The sequence below is a fragment of the Oryctolagus cuniculus genome, chromosome 16, assembly GCF_051225735.1.
Source record: "Oryctolagus cuniculus isolate XC-2025 breed Fujian yellow rabbit chromosome 16, ASM5122573v1, whole genome shotgun sequence".
In the NCBI taxonomy this organism is placed as follows: domain Eukaryota; kingdom Metazoa; phylum Chordata; class Mammalia; order Lagomorpha; family Leporidae; genus Oryctolagus; species Oryctolagus cuniculus.
This window is the reverse complement of record NC_142882.1, coordinates 38,591,775-38,608,133: the sequence shown is the minus strand read 5'-3', so window position 1 is coordinate 38,608,133 and position 16,359 is coordinate 38,591,775. Positions and strand designations below refer to the sequence as shown.

Here is a 16,359-nt window from a genome sequence, read left to right as displayed (position 1 = left end):
ACAGAAACCTCCTGTATACTGATTTACTCCTCAGATGCCAAGAACAGCTGGGGCTGGCCAGAACAACAGAGTGATCCAGAAATTAAATCTGGGTGTCCCGCATGAGTGGAAGAAACCCAGTCATCTGGACCATCGTCTGTTTATTCCCAGGACACCCAATAGCAGGGAGCCAGAATCAAGAACATACATGGAACTTGAACACAGGCACTCTGATACAGGATGAGGACATCCAAATCAGCAGCTTACTTCTACGCTGAATTCCCTCCTCAGTACGTTGTTTTTATTATGAGATGCAGATAGCTTCAAATTTAGCATACTAATGTAGACTATATATAACTTAAACTAGTTTAATCAGATGGCTGAAGAAATGAATACATTGCCTCAACAATAGCTGTTTTTTCCATATTTTATTAGCTATGTTGAACATGTTTGTGACATAAGTATAGAAAAATAATCCTGCCCCCCCTTTTTTTACTCAGACTATAGGTTACACCAACTATGTATGAATGAATGGAGAAGTGTAACTCTCACTGTTGAGAAAAATTCTGTATAACAACAATTGTCATTCATTTTGTCATGTAAAAAGATACCTAGTTTTGTTTCTTTTTTTAAAGATTTATTTATTTATTTGAAAGTCAGAGTTACACAGAGAGAAGGAGAGGAAGACAGTGAGAGACAGAGAGAGGTCTTCCATCAGCTGGTTCACTCCCCAGTTGGCTGCAATAGCCAGAGCTGCGCAGATGGAGCTTCTTCTGGGTCTCCCACACAGGTGCAGGGGCCCAAGGACTTGGGTCATCTTCCACTGCTTTCCAGGCCATAGCAGAGAGCTGGATCAGAAGTGGGGTAGCCCGGACTCAAACTGATGCCCATATGGGATGCCAGCACTGCAGGTGCTGGCTTTACCTGCTATGCCACAGTGCTGGCCCCAGTTTTGCTTCTTTTAAAACCATTTGTCAACCCAAATGGAAGCATTCCCAGAAGAAAATGGGCTGTCGATGTTTGTCTTCAGGAAAAGCAGTTGACGTATGTCATCTTATCATTAAAATTAGAGAAGAAATTATCAATTTTTCAATGCTATTATTAATATTAAAGAAATTACAGTAAACTTTTTGGTAAAAAAATGAGTAACTACAAAGGAATATAGTAATCTGCAAAGTTGTAGGAAAGGCATTAGTATGGTAAACAAATATACTTCTTTCTAAAAATATAAAATTTGCATATTTAAGAAAGGAAAACTAAGTATTTCCTAGCAAAAAAATAACTTATATTGGGGCCAATATAATGTGCAGACATTTTAAGCAAAACAAAATATAGAAGATGTATTAGTGTCACTTAAAATGAAACACGTAATAATTGACAACATTCCACCAATTTCTGAATATTTTTAATTTTCATTATTAAATAAATTTCCTTTTCACTTATAGCAGAATATTTATTCCCTCTTCCATAGAACTGAAAAAGAGATTTATTAAAACCAAAAGAAACTGATGAATTCTATAAAATATGTTAATGTTAAGCAACTTGTCAGGATGCATTAACATGCAGACCCCCCAGAAAATAAGTACTTTTAAATCTCACCATATTGATCATGATGGTACTGAATCTGTTATACTGTGGAAAAGATTCTGGTTTGCTTATGATCTCAGTCACTTTACACACGAAATGTTCTGCTTTGCTAGAGGCTCTCCCAGAATCTTTTACCTACATAGCATGTAACTTCAGCTTCCTGAATCTCTTATTTTTCCTTCTTACTTGCTCTGAGTCCCAGCCAATACAGGAACATAGTTGAGAATCCTTCTTTTGCATACTGACAGTGAGAATAAAAACAAGAGTTCAGATGGATCAGTTTTGACTGCTGAAAGATTTTGAGTGTAAAGAACAGGCATGCAATTAACTGAAAAATTGAATAGAGAAAAGTCTGAGAGTTTTGTTGAGATAGATTTACAAAAGAATTATATATAAATTCCAGTAAACAATAGAAAATGGATTGCTAAAACCAGTTATAGCCAAAATCAGGGCAAGGGTAAAAATATTCCACTTTCAAACTCTGACCTTTAAAATTTCCATAAATTTTACATAATTGTTATTTAAAGTTTCATGACATTTCAATACACCCTAAATATATTTCTAGTCTATGATGTATATTTTTCACATATTTCTGAGATTAGGATGTACTACCAAATGATAGGTCATAAATGAAATGTTTTTCATTTTTTATGTTTAAGAAATAATGATGCATGTTACCATAATGACATCACAAAGTCAATAAACAGTCATTCTGGATGAACCTGAAACATACTAATATTTTAGTTCAAAACACTCACATTTTTCAGTTAATATCACTTCAAATATTTCCCATTACTAGAGAAACATGTCTCAAAGTAACATGTAGGTTGGTGCCATGGCTCACTTGGCTAATCCTCTGCCTGCAGTGCTGGCACCCCAGGTTCTAGTCCCAGTTGGGGTGCCGGATTCTGTCCCAGTTGCTCCTCTTCCAGTCCAGCTCTCTGCTGTGGCCCGGGAAGGCAGTGGAGGATGGCCCAAGCACTTGGGCCCTGTACCTGCATGGGAGACCAGGAAGAAGCACCTGGCTCCTGGCTTCAGATTGGCACAGCGCGCCAGCCATAGTGCCCATTTGGGGAGTGAACCAACAGAAGGAAGACTTTTCTGTCTCTCTCTCTCTCTCTCTCACTGTCTAACTCTGCCTGTTTAAAAAAAAAAGTAATATGTAGTGGGAAATGTCAGGTCTCAGCATACACACACACACACACAACACATAATGGAGTTATTGGGCTTTCTTACCTAAAATTCATTATCCAAGAGTACACATTTCAAATAACTTCTTCATTCTAAGTGTTACTAATGACCTTAAAAATGTCCCTGAGCCAAGATAAAAATAATAACATAAATATAAAGGAAAAGAATAAAAACAAAATGACAGAAGAAATTAAGGAAATAGGTTACAATGATGCAAAATAATGAAGTAGAGAATGAATTGTTAGGCCGGCGCTGCGGCTCACTAGGCTAATCCTCCACCTTGCAGCGCCAGCACACCTGGTTCTAGTCCCGGTCAGGGCGCCGGATTCTGTCCCGGTTGCCCCTCTTCCAGGCCAGCTCTCTGCTGTGGCCCGGGAAGGCAGTGGAGGATGGCCCAAGTGCTTGGGCCCTGTACCCCATGGGAGACCAGGATAAGTACCTGGCTCCTTCCTGGCTCCTTCCATCGGATCAGCAGTGCGCTGGCCGCAGCACGCCAGCCGCGGCGGCCATTGGAGGGTGAACCAATGGCAAAGGAAGACCTTTCTGTCTCTCTCTCTCACTGTCCACTCTGCCTGTCCAAAAAAAAAAAAAAAAAAAAAAAAAGAATGAATGAATTGTTAAAAATGAGGGAGAGATGGAATCACTAGGAATGATAAATCAAAAATTTCTGAAAAATCCTTTACTCTTTAAATGCATTGAGAAGTCTATCAAAAACTGTCAGTATCTACCTCTTCAGAAATCTGGAAATTATTTAAAGGCGCCCAAAATTCTTTTGAAAAAGTGGCTGGGTTTTGGTAGTGAGATTTGGAATATTGAATACTTTTCTATTCAGATCTTCCTCTCCCCTCCTACATAAGACTGGACTTACCTAAATCAAAACCAGAACCCAAAAGCTTCAAAGTCCAAAACTTGTTCAGTGCTCACCATAAGAAGAAAATTTCATATCTGACCTCCTGTAAGGCATTATGGTCAAAATGCAGGCACAGTAAAAATATTGTATAAAATTATCTTCAGGCCATGTATATATGCATTTCATGTTTAGATTTGAGTCCCATTGCCAAGATTTCACATTATGAAATCTACAAATATTCCAAAATCCAAAAAAAAAAAAAAAAAGAAAAGAAAAATCCTAGTCCCAAGCCTTTCATTTAAGGGGCACTCAAATTCTATCGAAAACCAACTAGTGCATACTCCAGGCAAATTGAGCAGCTGAGCGGCCACCAGAGGAGACAGTTGTGCAGCAACATTAATAAAGAGCTGACTACCTAATCAGAATAGTTCTTCCCTGGAAATCCCAACATGAGAGTCTGTCTTTATTTGAAGTAACTCACAACTACCCTGATAAGAGCAGTTTTTCACGACCAGGAGACTTCACTGAAAACAGGAAACAGCAATAGTTGAACACCATCTATTTACAAGATTGAAAAGCACTCTATCAATGTCCAAACTGTACTCTCAGGAAGAAAGGTACAAAAACTGTCACAGAGTTGAAGGGTTCCAAATAGATGTGCAAAACTTAGCATTCCTGAGAAGTGGCTCAGAAACTACATTTTTTAAAAAAGATTTATTTATTTAATTGAAAGTCAGAGTTACACAGGGAGAAGGAGAGGCAGAGAGAGAGAGAGACAGGTCTTCCATCTGCTGGTTCACTCCCCAGACAGCTGCAACAGCCGGAGCTGCGTCAATCTGGAGCCAGGAGCTTCCTCTGGATCTCCCACATGGGTGCCGTGGCCCAAGGACTTGAACCATCTTCCACTGCTTTCCAAGGCCATATCCCAGAGCTGGAATGGAAATGAAGCAGCCAGGATTTGAACTGGCGCCCACAGGGGATGCTGGCACTGCAGGTGACGGCTTTACCCACTATGCCACAGCACCGGCCCCAGAAACTACATCTAAGAGAGGGAGAGGCCGATGAGAGCTGGCACATTAGACTTCTCAGTTCAGCTCTTTTTGCTGTTCATATATTAGTATTCAATTATAGTTTCACTTGAAAAATTAAAGCTATTTAAGTGTCAAAATATCTGAGTTTTAAGTTGAGAACTAATGCACAAAATGATAAATACCAAGGTCACTCAAAAAGTGTTTACACAAAAATACTATATTGATTGATTTGTTCAGTGCTTGGATTTCTTAGTAAGACAATTTTGCAGGAAGTAAGTATTCTGAAGTATAAAGTATCTCTGTTAATACAGTTGCAAATACATTCTAAATTAAAATATGACTTTATTTTTAACTCTTTTATGTAATCTATTCCTTTGTTTTTGTCCATTAGCAAGTATTAATGCTCTTATTCCTAAATCTAGTTCTGTTAGAATTATCAATGCAGTCACTTAAGCCTATATTAAAGCAGTGAGTGGAGTTTGATGAGTGTACTCACTTTCTAAAATGTCAAATTTTGCAGTACTTTATAGGCCTCAGAAAGCATTCTTACTATATTTTATCATCAAAATATAAAAATAGCCTTACTTTATTAGCCACAATGTTTAATTTGTTCAGTGTTACTAATATACAATATATTTTAAAGTCTAATTTAAATAAGCATTTTTAAATTGAATAAAATATTTAAATTTAAAGGAGTAATTATGTATGAAAATCTATATGTGAAATGAATAATTAAATATATTAAAATTTAAAAAAAAACATGTTTTAAATTAAATGAATTAGAGAAAGGTTCTGACACATATACACAAGTTAAGAAAACTTGAGAGGTCCGCAGCGTGATGCAGGGGGTTAAGGAGCTGCCTGCAGTGCTGGCATTCATATGGACACTGGTTGGAGCTCTGACTGCTCCACTTCCAATCCTGCTCCCTGCTAACTGCCTGGGAAAGCAGTGGAAGATGGCCCAAGTTCATGGGCCTCTGCCACCCATATGGGCGACCCAGATGAATCTCTTGGGTCCTGGCTTTGGCCTGGCCCAGCTCCAGCCATTGTAGCCATTTGGGGAGTGAACCAGTGGATGGGATATCTCAGTCTGTCTCGCCTCTCTGTGTAACTCTGCCATTCAAATAAAAATAAATGAATCATTAAAAACAAGAAAGCTTGAATTCTACTTAAGAAATAAGAGATTTTTCATATACTTCATATACATATATAAATTCAGAAATACAGTAAAATTTATATACAACCTGGATAGTTATAATCTCTGCTTATATATGAGGGAGTTTCAAAAATTTATGGAAAATTTGCATTATCTCTATATTATATACTTTCATGAACTTTTGGGAAAACACTCATACACACATGTACATATAGAAAGTAAATGTGGGCCGGCGCAGCGGCTCACTAGGCTAATCCTCTGCCTAGCGGCACCGGCACACCGGGTTCTAGTCCCAGTCGGGGCGCCGGATTCTGTCCTGGTTGCCCCTCTTCTGGGCCAGCTCTCTGCTGTGGCCAGGGAGTGCAGTGGAGGATGGCCCAAGTGCTTGGGCCCTGCACCCCAAGGGAGACCAGGATAAGCACCTGGCTCCTGCCATCAGATCAGCGCGGTGCACCGGCCGCAGCGCGCCAGCCGCGGCGGCCATTGGAGGGTGAACCAACGGCAAAGGAAGACCTTTCTCTCTGTCTCTCTGTCTCACTGTCCACTCTGCCTGTCAAAAAAAAAAAAAAAAAAAAAGTAAATGTGTCGGGAAAATTACCAATTATGCACCAACAATGTAATATTTCCTGATAAGTCTTTATTCATTTAACAGTAATCATGTATTTGATACCTATACAATTGAATATTATTTGTCAGTATTTATTGTACATATCAAATAACTCATCAAAAATCCTTTACTTTTCATTTTAAGCACAATAAATGAAATCTTAAGTTATAGTTTAACAACGCAATACTGTGCAATATTAGGATAAACATACTGTGCTGAAATAGTAGTTCCATATTAACTAATATTGGATGTCAAAAATAAGTTGGGAAACAAATAGAAACCATCACTATTATAGCAAGGAATTTGCATGTTATCAGGTATCCTATTGATATCAACTGAAAACAAGAGTACTACACTTTACACAAGTATGGTACTCAATTTTCTAGCACTATCCATTGTTAGAATGAAAATTTTACCCTCATTTTCTTTCAGAGGCTCAGGATCAGCTTTGTATTCCATATAATCTTCAGCTACAAAAACATTTTCAGTAGAAAAAAAGTTTTAAAGAGGGTATTGAAAAAAATTGTACATATATTCTCACAAAAATCAACTGGATATTATCTCTCAGTGTGTACAAAACCCCCTGATAATTGCTAAAAATCTAAATGTAAGAAAATAAACTATGAACTCCTGGAAGAAAACACTGGCAAGGTGGTTTTTTTCAGACACAAAAAACTTAGGAACTAAAAACAGATCTAGACAAATGGGATTCACCACACTAAAAATCTTTACATGGCAAAGAAAAAATAGAGTGAAAAGAGACTCTACATAGTGGCAGAAAATATTTGCAAACCTTTTACCTGAGAATCAGCCTATAATCAGAATATATAAGTAACTCAGTAGAAAAATAACAAATCATTCTACTTGGGGCCAGCATTGTGGCGTAGTGGGTGAAGTCACCGCCTGCAGTGCCGGCATCCCATATGGGAACTGGTTTAGGTCCCAGCTGCTCCACTTCTGATCCAGCTCTCTGCTATTGCCTGGGAAAACAGTGGAGGATAGCCCAATTTCTTGGGCCCCTGCACCGGCATGGGACACTTGGAAGAAGCTCCTGGCTCCTGGCTTCAGATCGGCCCAGCTCCATCGGTTGTGGCCATTTATGGGGGTGAACCAGTGGATGGAAGACCTCTCTCTCTCTCTCTCTAACTCTGAGTTTCAAATAAATAAAATAAATCTTTTTAAAAAAGAGTGAGCTAGCAGACAAGATGTCTCTCCTTAAAAAAAAAATCATTCTATAAATTGGAAAGTAGATGCATTTAGAAATTATTCCAATGAAGACATACAAATGACCAGTACATGCAAAAATGTTCAATTGCACAAATACTTAGGGAAATGGAAATCAAAATTACAATGAGATGCCACCTCATTCCAATTATATTGGCTGCTACCAGGAAGACAAAGATAACAAGTGCTGACAAGAATATGGAAAAAAAATTAAACGTGCACATTTTAACTGAAACATAAATTAGTAAAAACATTATGGGAAAGAATATATCAGTTTCTCAATACTGAAAGTAGAAATGTCATATTGTCTAGAAGTCCCATTCCTGATTACTTATCTAAAGGAAATTAAATCAGTATACCTTCACAATATGCAAAAAATGAAACAAGTCTAAGTGTCTGTCAAATGATGAATGGAAAAGAAAATGTGGTACACAATGGAAACTTATTCAGTAAAATGTAGGCTTCTATCATTTACAACCATACAGAAGGAAGTGAGACTCCTTATCATATGAGAACCATGCCAAGCCCAGAAATACATATGTGACAGGATCTCACCCACACATGGGATCTAACAAAGTTGTTCTCATTGACACTGAGAGTGCGGTGATGGTTACCAGTGGCTGGGGAGAGTAGGGGTGAGAAACGGATGGGGAAAGGCTGCTTAACAGGTGCTAAGTTACAGTTAGGAGTAAGAAGTTCTGGTGTTGTACTGCATGATAGAGTAGGGTGACTATGGATCATGATAATGTGTTTTTCTAAAAAGAATTAGAAGAAAGGGTTTTGAATGTTTTCAACATAAGAAAATGATGAAATGATAAGTAGTTGAGAAGACTGATGTTTACCCTGATTTGAACATTACATAACGCATATTTTAATAGGAAAACAACATGGTGCCATATTGACATAATTTTATGTGTCAGTTCACAATTTTAAAACATATACTCATTTTTTTAAAGATTTATTTTATTTATTTGAAAGAGTTATAGAAAGAGGTAGAGACAGAGAGAGAAAGGTCTTCCATCCGCTGGTTCACTCCCCAGACGTCTGCAACGGTGGGAGCTGCACCAGTCTGAAGCCAGGCCCAGCCTCTCTGAGCGCCGTCCTGTTCCCCAGCCTGTCTTTTCCGGCAGCCTCGGCACCCACATCCCATAATCAGCGCGCCCACAGCCTCCAAGGATCAAGGCCTTATCCCGGAAGCCTGGACACCCTGGTCACTCCTGGCCGCCTGGACAACCTGCCCTGTCTGGCCAGCTCCCGCGGCAGCCGGGACCTGTGTATGGCTGGGGTAGAAGTGGGGTGGGGGGACCCTGCACCCAGCATGGAGCTGGGAACTCCACGGAGTGAGGCCGCGGGCGGTGCGGCCCCACCGGCTCCGGGTCCCCTGGCCAGGGCAGCGAGGGCAGGACACAGCAGTGAGACTCGGGTCTGTGGGGGCCCCGCCGCCGGCTACCAGGAGGTGTCCTCCAGGTTCCAGAGGTGATCGCTGACGAACTTCTTGGAGAGCTACATGCCATCCAGGTGGATGGGCTGCGCCACACTGGGGCCGTGGTGGATGCCTTTGATGGCCCCCAGCTCACGCTCACAGTCCCACTCGATCTCACTACTGCGGCGGTAGAGCTGCGCCACGTACATCCCGGCCGCCGGGATGGTGACCATCCACCTCCCTGGCCTGTCTCTCCAGCTCTGCCTCCGTCTCCTTGAGCTCCTGCAGCTCCTGGCTGAGCTGGAGCAGGCCGGCCTGCAGCCCCACGTCTCCGCCACCGCCCGCTGCAGCTCGGCGTCCAGCTGCTGCAGCTCGGCGCCGACACGGTGTGCCGGCTCCCTGGCGTCCAGCAGGCTCCGCGCCACCTCCCCCTCGGAGGCCAGGATCTCTCGGAGCTGAGGCTCGCCGCTGTCCTGCGTCTCCAGCAGCTGCTCCACCAGCTGTTCCTGAGGCCCCAGCAGCCGAGTTGCTGAGACTCCGCACGGTTGGCGCCCAGCAGGCTCAGCAGCCCCTGACTCACCTCCTGGACGTCGCGGAAGGCCGCCATGAGGAGACACGTGCCCATATGGGATGCTGGCACTTCAGGCCAGGGCATTAACCTGCTGTGCCACAGCACCGGCCCCAATAAAGTTTTTTTAATATAAGGTTGTATGAAGAACTAGGTTTAAATCTCTTATAGGACTTCTAAAATATTGTTCAACTTAAGGAAGGAAAATATAAATGTCAACAGGTTAAAATTGTGAACATGATAAAGGGAAGGAACAGAATGAATTTGAGAGAGCCTCGTTTTACAATTAATGAATATTAAAAATAATTTTTATGGTAGTGGATAGGGAAGAAATAGAAGACAAAAATCGATGCAGAGAAATATCTTTAACAGATAAGAAAAATTAAAATATTGAAAATATAAATGAGTTGTAAGAAATAGATATTAGTGTAAACTTGCAATCAGAGCAACATTAGTATTAAAGTATATCAGGCTTGAACTTACAATGTAATAAATGTGTAAAGCATATATTTACTATATTTTGTTTTTAACAACCAATTTAATGAATATAATAATTAAAGAGGATTACAGTTTGGAAAAAAACTAGAAAAACAAACCAAAAATACAAAGAAAAAACAAGTGAGAAATCTATTCTGTCACATAAAAGATAGGGAACAAAAAAATTCAAATAAAGCAAGCTATAGAAAAAACTAAGTTTATAATCCTGGATGTATGAAGCTGTGCATTAAGAAAATGTGATCCTCATGGGGTGGGCATGGTGGTGCAGTGGGTTAAGCTCCTGCTTGGGACACCAGTATCCTTTACAAGAGTGCTTGGTTTAAGTCCAAGACACACCACTTCTCCGATGCAGTTTTCTGCAACTGAACGTGAAAGACAGCAAACAATCCCAAATTCTTGGATTTCTCCCACCCACTCAAGAGACCTGAATGGAGTTTCTGGCTCCTGGCTTCCACCTGGCACATCCCCCGCTGTTGGAGGTATTTCAGGGGGTGAACCAGCAGAAACGACTGTCTCCCCACTCTCTTAAACATTTTGATTTTTAAGTAAATAAATCATTAAAAAAAACAAGAGAGCCTCAGTTTTAGTGAAAACCAAATATAGATATACAAATTCCACAAGAGGTGGAACAAAAATTAAATTATGAATGATTCAATGTGTACATTTTTGTTATGACTCATTTGTTGAAAATATATGACCAAAATTTCTTCCATAATTGTTATGTAAAAATTATTATAAAAGACATGTATGCCCAATTCTTGTATAATCAGACAAAATTTCTAAGCATTCTAAGACTAAATAAACTCATTAAATTGCATTGATTTAATTTAATTTCAATCCATACTAGGAAGAAAGGAAAAAAAGAAAGGCAGAGGTATAGGCAGAGAGAAAGAGAGAGAGGTCTTTCATCCACTGGTTCACTCCTCAAAAGGCCAATGACTGGAGCTGGGCTGATCCATAGCCAGTACCCAGGTGCTTCTTCTAGGTCTCCCACACAGATGCATGGGCACAAGTACTTGGGCCATTTTCTACTGCTTTCCCAGGCCAACAGCAGGGAGCTGGACTAGAAGAAGAGGAGCCAGGACTCAAATAGGATGGCAGCACCACATATGGAGGCCTAGCCCACTACACCACAGCACTGGCCTCTGCATATATATTTTTTTTTTTGACAGGCAGAGTGGACAGTGAGAGAGAGAGAGAGAGAAAGATAGAGACAGGGAGAAAGGTCTTCCTTTTACCGTTGGTTCACCCTCCAAAGGCCACTGTGGCCGGCGTGCTGTGGCCGGCGCGCTGTGGCCAGTGCACCGCGCTGATCCGAAGGCAGGAGCCAGGTGCTTCTCCTGGTTTCCCATACGGGTGCAGGGCCCAAGGACTTGGGCCATCCTCCACTGCACTCCCGGGCCACAGCAGAAAGCTGGCCTGGAAGAGGGGCAACTGGGACAGAATCCGACTGGGACTAGAACTCGGGGTGCCGGCGCCACTAGGCGGAGGATTAGCCTATTGAGCCGTGGCACCAGCCATGCATACATTCTTTTACCATCAATAGAAAACTAGTGAAAGGAACAAAAAATGCTTTGTGCTTATAAAGAGAAATGACCTCTTTACTCAGGGCTAAAAAACCTCAGACTACAAAGGGGAAGATAACAGAGTCCTCCCAGCATCCCTTGAGCTCACCCAGCAATCCTGAACACAGCCTTCCGTCAACTGTCAGGGACCCTGTGTGTGACCAATTTAAGGTGAGGGCTGAGGAATGAGACCAGTCCATTCCTGGGATAGAAAGTGGAGCAGAAGCTACACCAAGGGTCCAGTGCCTGTATTCTACAAGACACGGGAACCAGATGGCTAATTCTGAAGAACAAGAAGATCCATTTCAGGCACAATTTAATTTCTTTTTCTATTTTGTTTGAAAACCTGTAAAGGAAACTGGGTCCTAGGAGCCACAGAGTTCTAAGCAGCAGGAAGTTTGTGCATACTTCTTTTTTTGTATATAGATGTTTAAATTATCACACTGCTGGCACATCTTGTTTGCATGAAAGTTTGCACCATACATATTAATAATTGCAGTAAATTTGTTTCCTATTCCTCCCCCTTTCCAAAGGGAAAAAAACTAATCTGGAAGATAATTTTCCCTGAAATCTAACCAAACTTTGTTAAGTGGATTGTAGCAAGATTATAAATGATATGAACAATAACATCTTAACATTTGGCCATCAACTTAAGCAAATCCTATACGGACTTTGTGCTTAGTTTTTAAAAGGTGATACATTCCACCCTCATATGGTCCTCAGAATTAAAGCCTAATTAACAGAAAGAAAAGGAAAAGAATGCAACTGAGTGCTAAGGCAGAACATCTTGCCAGAGGTAAGAAGGTGGAGTATACACTAAGTATTGAGTGCAGAATTTTGTATTATCACTTGTGTTAAATGCACCATTTAAAGAATTATCTTTCATGCTAAGGCATTTCACTGGGAGAGCAGTTAATTCCACCATTGTGTTTCGTTTTAGCTTACGTGCCTCTCGGGTCCTTACAAGTATCTGTCATTTCATCATCGCACACACTGGAGAGCCATGTGGGTAACTGGAGCTCTCCTGTTTTATTGTGTTTTTCTTGTTTTGTTTTTTGAGGTTTATCTTTTAGTTAGAGAAGGTGGTGGTGTAAGATGGAATGATCACATTTTTGTTTTGTTTCCAATATAGTTCATCTTTTATAGAGAACAGACACTCTTGGTTTGCCTTGAATCAGGGGTTTTTAACATGTTCTACAGCTACTCAGTTCTGCTGAGATGTAACTACAGTAAGAATCCTTACCATTTATCTGTTGCATTTGAGGTGTAAGATTTTGTTTGGAAAAGTGTTTTTTTTTTTTCTTGCTGAAATTTATTTGAAAGCTACTGACTTACATTGTCTTGATCTTTGAAATTGATGGCCCCAGGTCCTCTTGTGTAAGTCCTGTTACTTTTCAGCAGATTCTTCAAAATGTTGTTTAAAAGTTTCAAAGCATAAGTTTTAATAGCCTTGGTCATATTCCATGTTTGTCAGGATATGATGGTCTGATGACACTAAGACCTGGCAATGTCACCAACAATTCATCACAATTATCAAATGTAGCTTTTAGTTTGTGCTGCAAGTGCAGTAGCAGCAGAGAGGCAGTGTTGGTTTTAATAAGGCTTCTATCATGTAGTAGGGAAGTCACGTGTTTTAATTTGTATAGAACAACACACTGGGTAAACCAAGCACCCAAGGTTTTTAAGGTACCTCCAGTGCTCCTCGGGAAGTGTCTTAGCCACAGAAAGTGGATTTTCACATTGGCTGCATGGGTGGTGCCTCTGAGCTGGAAAACACAGGTCTGGAAGGGCCAGGCTGGCAGAGTCTCAAGTCAGGCAGGTGGAGTCTTGGCGTCTGGTGAGCTCAGAGCCTCAGCATCAGGCAGGCACAGTGCTGGCTGGAAGAACTTTGTGGGAAGGTCTGAATGCAGTGGGCCAATTCAGAGCTTTCACTCTGCTGCTCTCAGGAGAATCTGCTCAGAGAGTCTCACTGGGCCTCTTCAGTCTGCAGTTTATATACACTTTGGTGGTCATCTAAGGCCGATAAGGTCCAGAGGAAGGTGGTGGGGGGGCATGGCTGGTTCCTATCAAGTCCATGCAGATCTCTTGCAGTCAGCTTAACTCTTGCTTATTTCTTGTTAATATTATGGTGAAACTGTTTAATTTCCACTCCTTATAGTTTGGCATTCTTATATACGGAGTGTCAGACATTTGTGCCTTCATTTACTCATTTTGAATCTCATCAAAATTTTCAAGGTTTTAGTTATCAAAATAATGAAGATAAAGTTGTAAAATTTGCCTCTATTTCTTATAAAACATAACACTCAATGACATATCATAGTACCTTCTACTTTACTGTTTCAGGTACTTACCATAAAAAGAATAGCTGCTAAAGGCCATGGTGGATTTTTAATTTCTTGTTTTGTTCCTTTACTGTTTTTGGCAAATCAGCTGCTTGCAGACATATGTAGCAGCCATTCCCATTCCAGGCTTGATTCCTTGAAAAAGATCAGTGTGCCCTTAAGTGTTTGCTTCAGCCAAGGCACCCAGCTTGGTGCACATGTGCATAAGCACAGCCCTGGCTCTTTCAGAGAATGAGAGGAAGTGTGCCGTCATACACATGATTAACATTGATTCCCATGCTGTTGTCAGGAGTATGTCCATTGAGTCTAGAGATGATGCTGTCAAAACTAGCAAGGCCATTTTAATTAACAAGGAAAGACTCATTGCCATGGATTAAATAAAAATAAATGGAGTTTTTGGTGATCTGATTACAAATAATTTATTTTATTGTGTTTACTTCCTATTTCTTGTGTCTTTCAATTACTAATAAGCCACTGTTGTTAATACTTTTTATAAAAATGTTTAAGGGAATTTTTAAAGGTGATGTTTTAGAGTGAATTCACTTCCTCTGATGGTAGGTTTACACTTTTGAGCTTGCTCTGAGGGAAAGAAATATGCATAGAGCAGTTTGTTTTGTATAATGGTTCCTTAGTATACTGGTGGCAAGGCAATGTAAGCTCATACTAAAAAAGGAAGGCACTAATGAAGTGACAAAATTGATTATCTTACTTTTCTCTTGTTATCTACACTAAAAATCAACAATGAAATTAGAAATGTGTTCCATCATCTCTTATTTGTAAAAGGGAACAAACTAACATTACCATGATTTAACTTGACTTGTAGGATGATGCTTTGAGAGATTCACTTTAAAATGTCCTGAAAGATAATGTTCAAAGGATTGGCATTTTCTAAGTGAGACTAAGGCACATCTAAACTAAGTTGTCTCTTTATGAATAAAAGGTTTACATTATGCTGTAATTTGAGGAGATTGCTTCTTTCCTATTTTTCTTAAGGTCTTAGAGTGCTGAGTTATATGTATGCTGCACCATAACCACTAATATGCCATTTGTCATAGTCTAATCCTGCTTCATCGTTGCTGTATTAACCTTTGGAGATCTTTCTTAGCATTTCATTTAACCAATATGGAAAGGATCTTTGTGTTGTGAGAGGCAGAGAGGTAGTTGCTTTGTCCTGAACGTGAGCTTTTACGTGAGTTCCTCTACTCATTCCTCACTAAAACAGCTTTCATTAGGCAGATGGGAGTGCTGCAGCATAGTTGGGAGAGGGAATTTTTGGCAATGTCTTTTAGGGAAGACTGGCTGGATCTTGAATATTGCTTTGAAGATCTAGAGACTTGTTCCCAAGGAAAATCAGATCCTGAGAGATTAACTTACATGAACACTGATGGAAAAGGAGACATCAGAACACACATTTATAATTGTGTCTGGTTGGACATGGTTCAGGGCTTGGACATCAGTTTAACTGAACATTTAATGCCAGATTAGACTAGCATTTCTCAACTGTGTAGTTTTTTAGAATTTATTACTTATTTTGGAAAAAAGCTATCCTACTGCAATTTAGTCACCACTCTATTTAGCCACCAGCCTGTGGAGCTGGAGCCAGCTTTGGAAGTGCTTTAGCACCAGCTCTGGAGTTGTGTCCAGTGCCAACCCAGGGCAGAGCTGTCCTTACCCTCTCTGCAATGATATTTCTATGATTTTTATTTTTTCCTATTTGATGTTTTATATCTTCGTTTATTTATTACATTGAATGAGCTGTAACTTTGTAGTCACTTGAAATTTTGCAGTCGAAGGGCACTGAGTGTATCTCTGGTGCTGGCACCCAGGACCACTGTGGGGCTGCATAGCACTTCCGTCACAGAGCAGAGGCTGCCCAGGATGCAGAGGCGTGAGCCGACTCAACCCTCCAGCCACTGCAGTCTGGGAGTGGCTTTGTCCCCAGCCCTGGGCCTCCTCCATGCTGGTCCCAGCAGTGTCTGTAGAACTCCAAGAGATCCCAGGTAGTAGAGAAGCAGCTACTCCACAGCAGCTGTGGCTCCAGTGCAGTCAGACCCCGAGCATCTGCAGAGCTTCTCATGGCAATGTAACAGCTCAGTCCCAGTGCCAAAGAAGGACACGCTCCAAACTAGACCAGCCAGAAACTTTCAGAGAATGGCAGCTCCCTCCTGGGAGTGGGCAACACCTCTAGTACCAGGTCCAAACCCAGTGGCATAGTGGCTGTGATTCTATCTCCAGAGACAGCACCAATGCAAGCTTCAGAAAGAACCAGCTTCACTCCCCCTCCTAATCCTAACAGAACCAGTCCTGGTAGCGCCCCTGAGCAAGGACCAGACCCACA

At 40.9% G+C, this 16,359-nt stretch overlaps 1 pseudogene; it reads right to left on the bottom strand.

The window, feature by feature from the left end:
- Positions 1–9,071: 9,071 nt before the first annotated feature.
- Positions 9,072–9,936, bottom strand: LOC149121683 (kinetochore protein Spc24 pseudogene; annotated as a pseudogene).
- Positions 9,937–16,359: the final 6,423 nt, after the last annotated feature.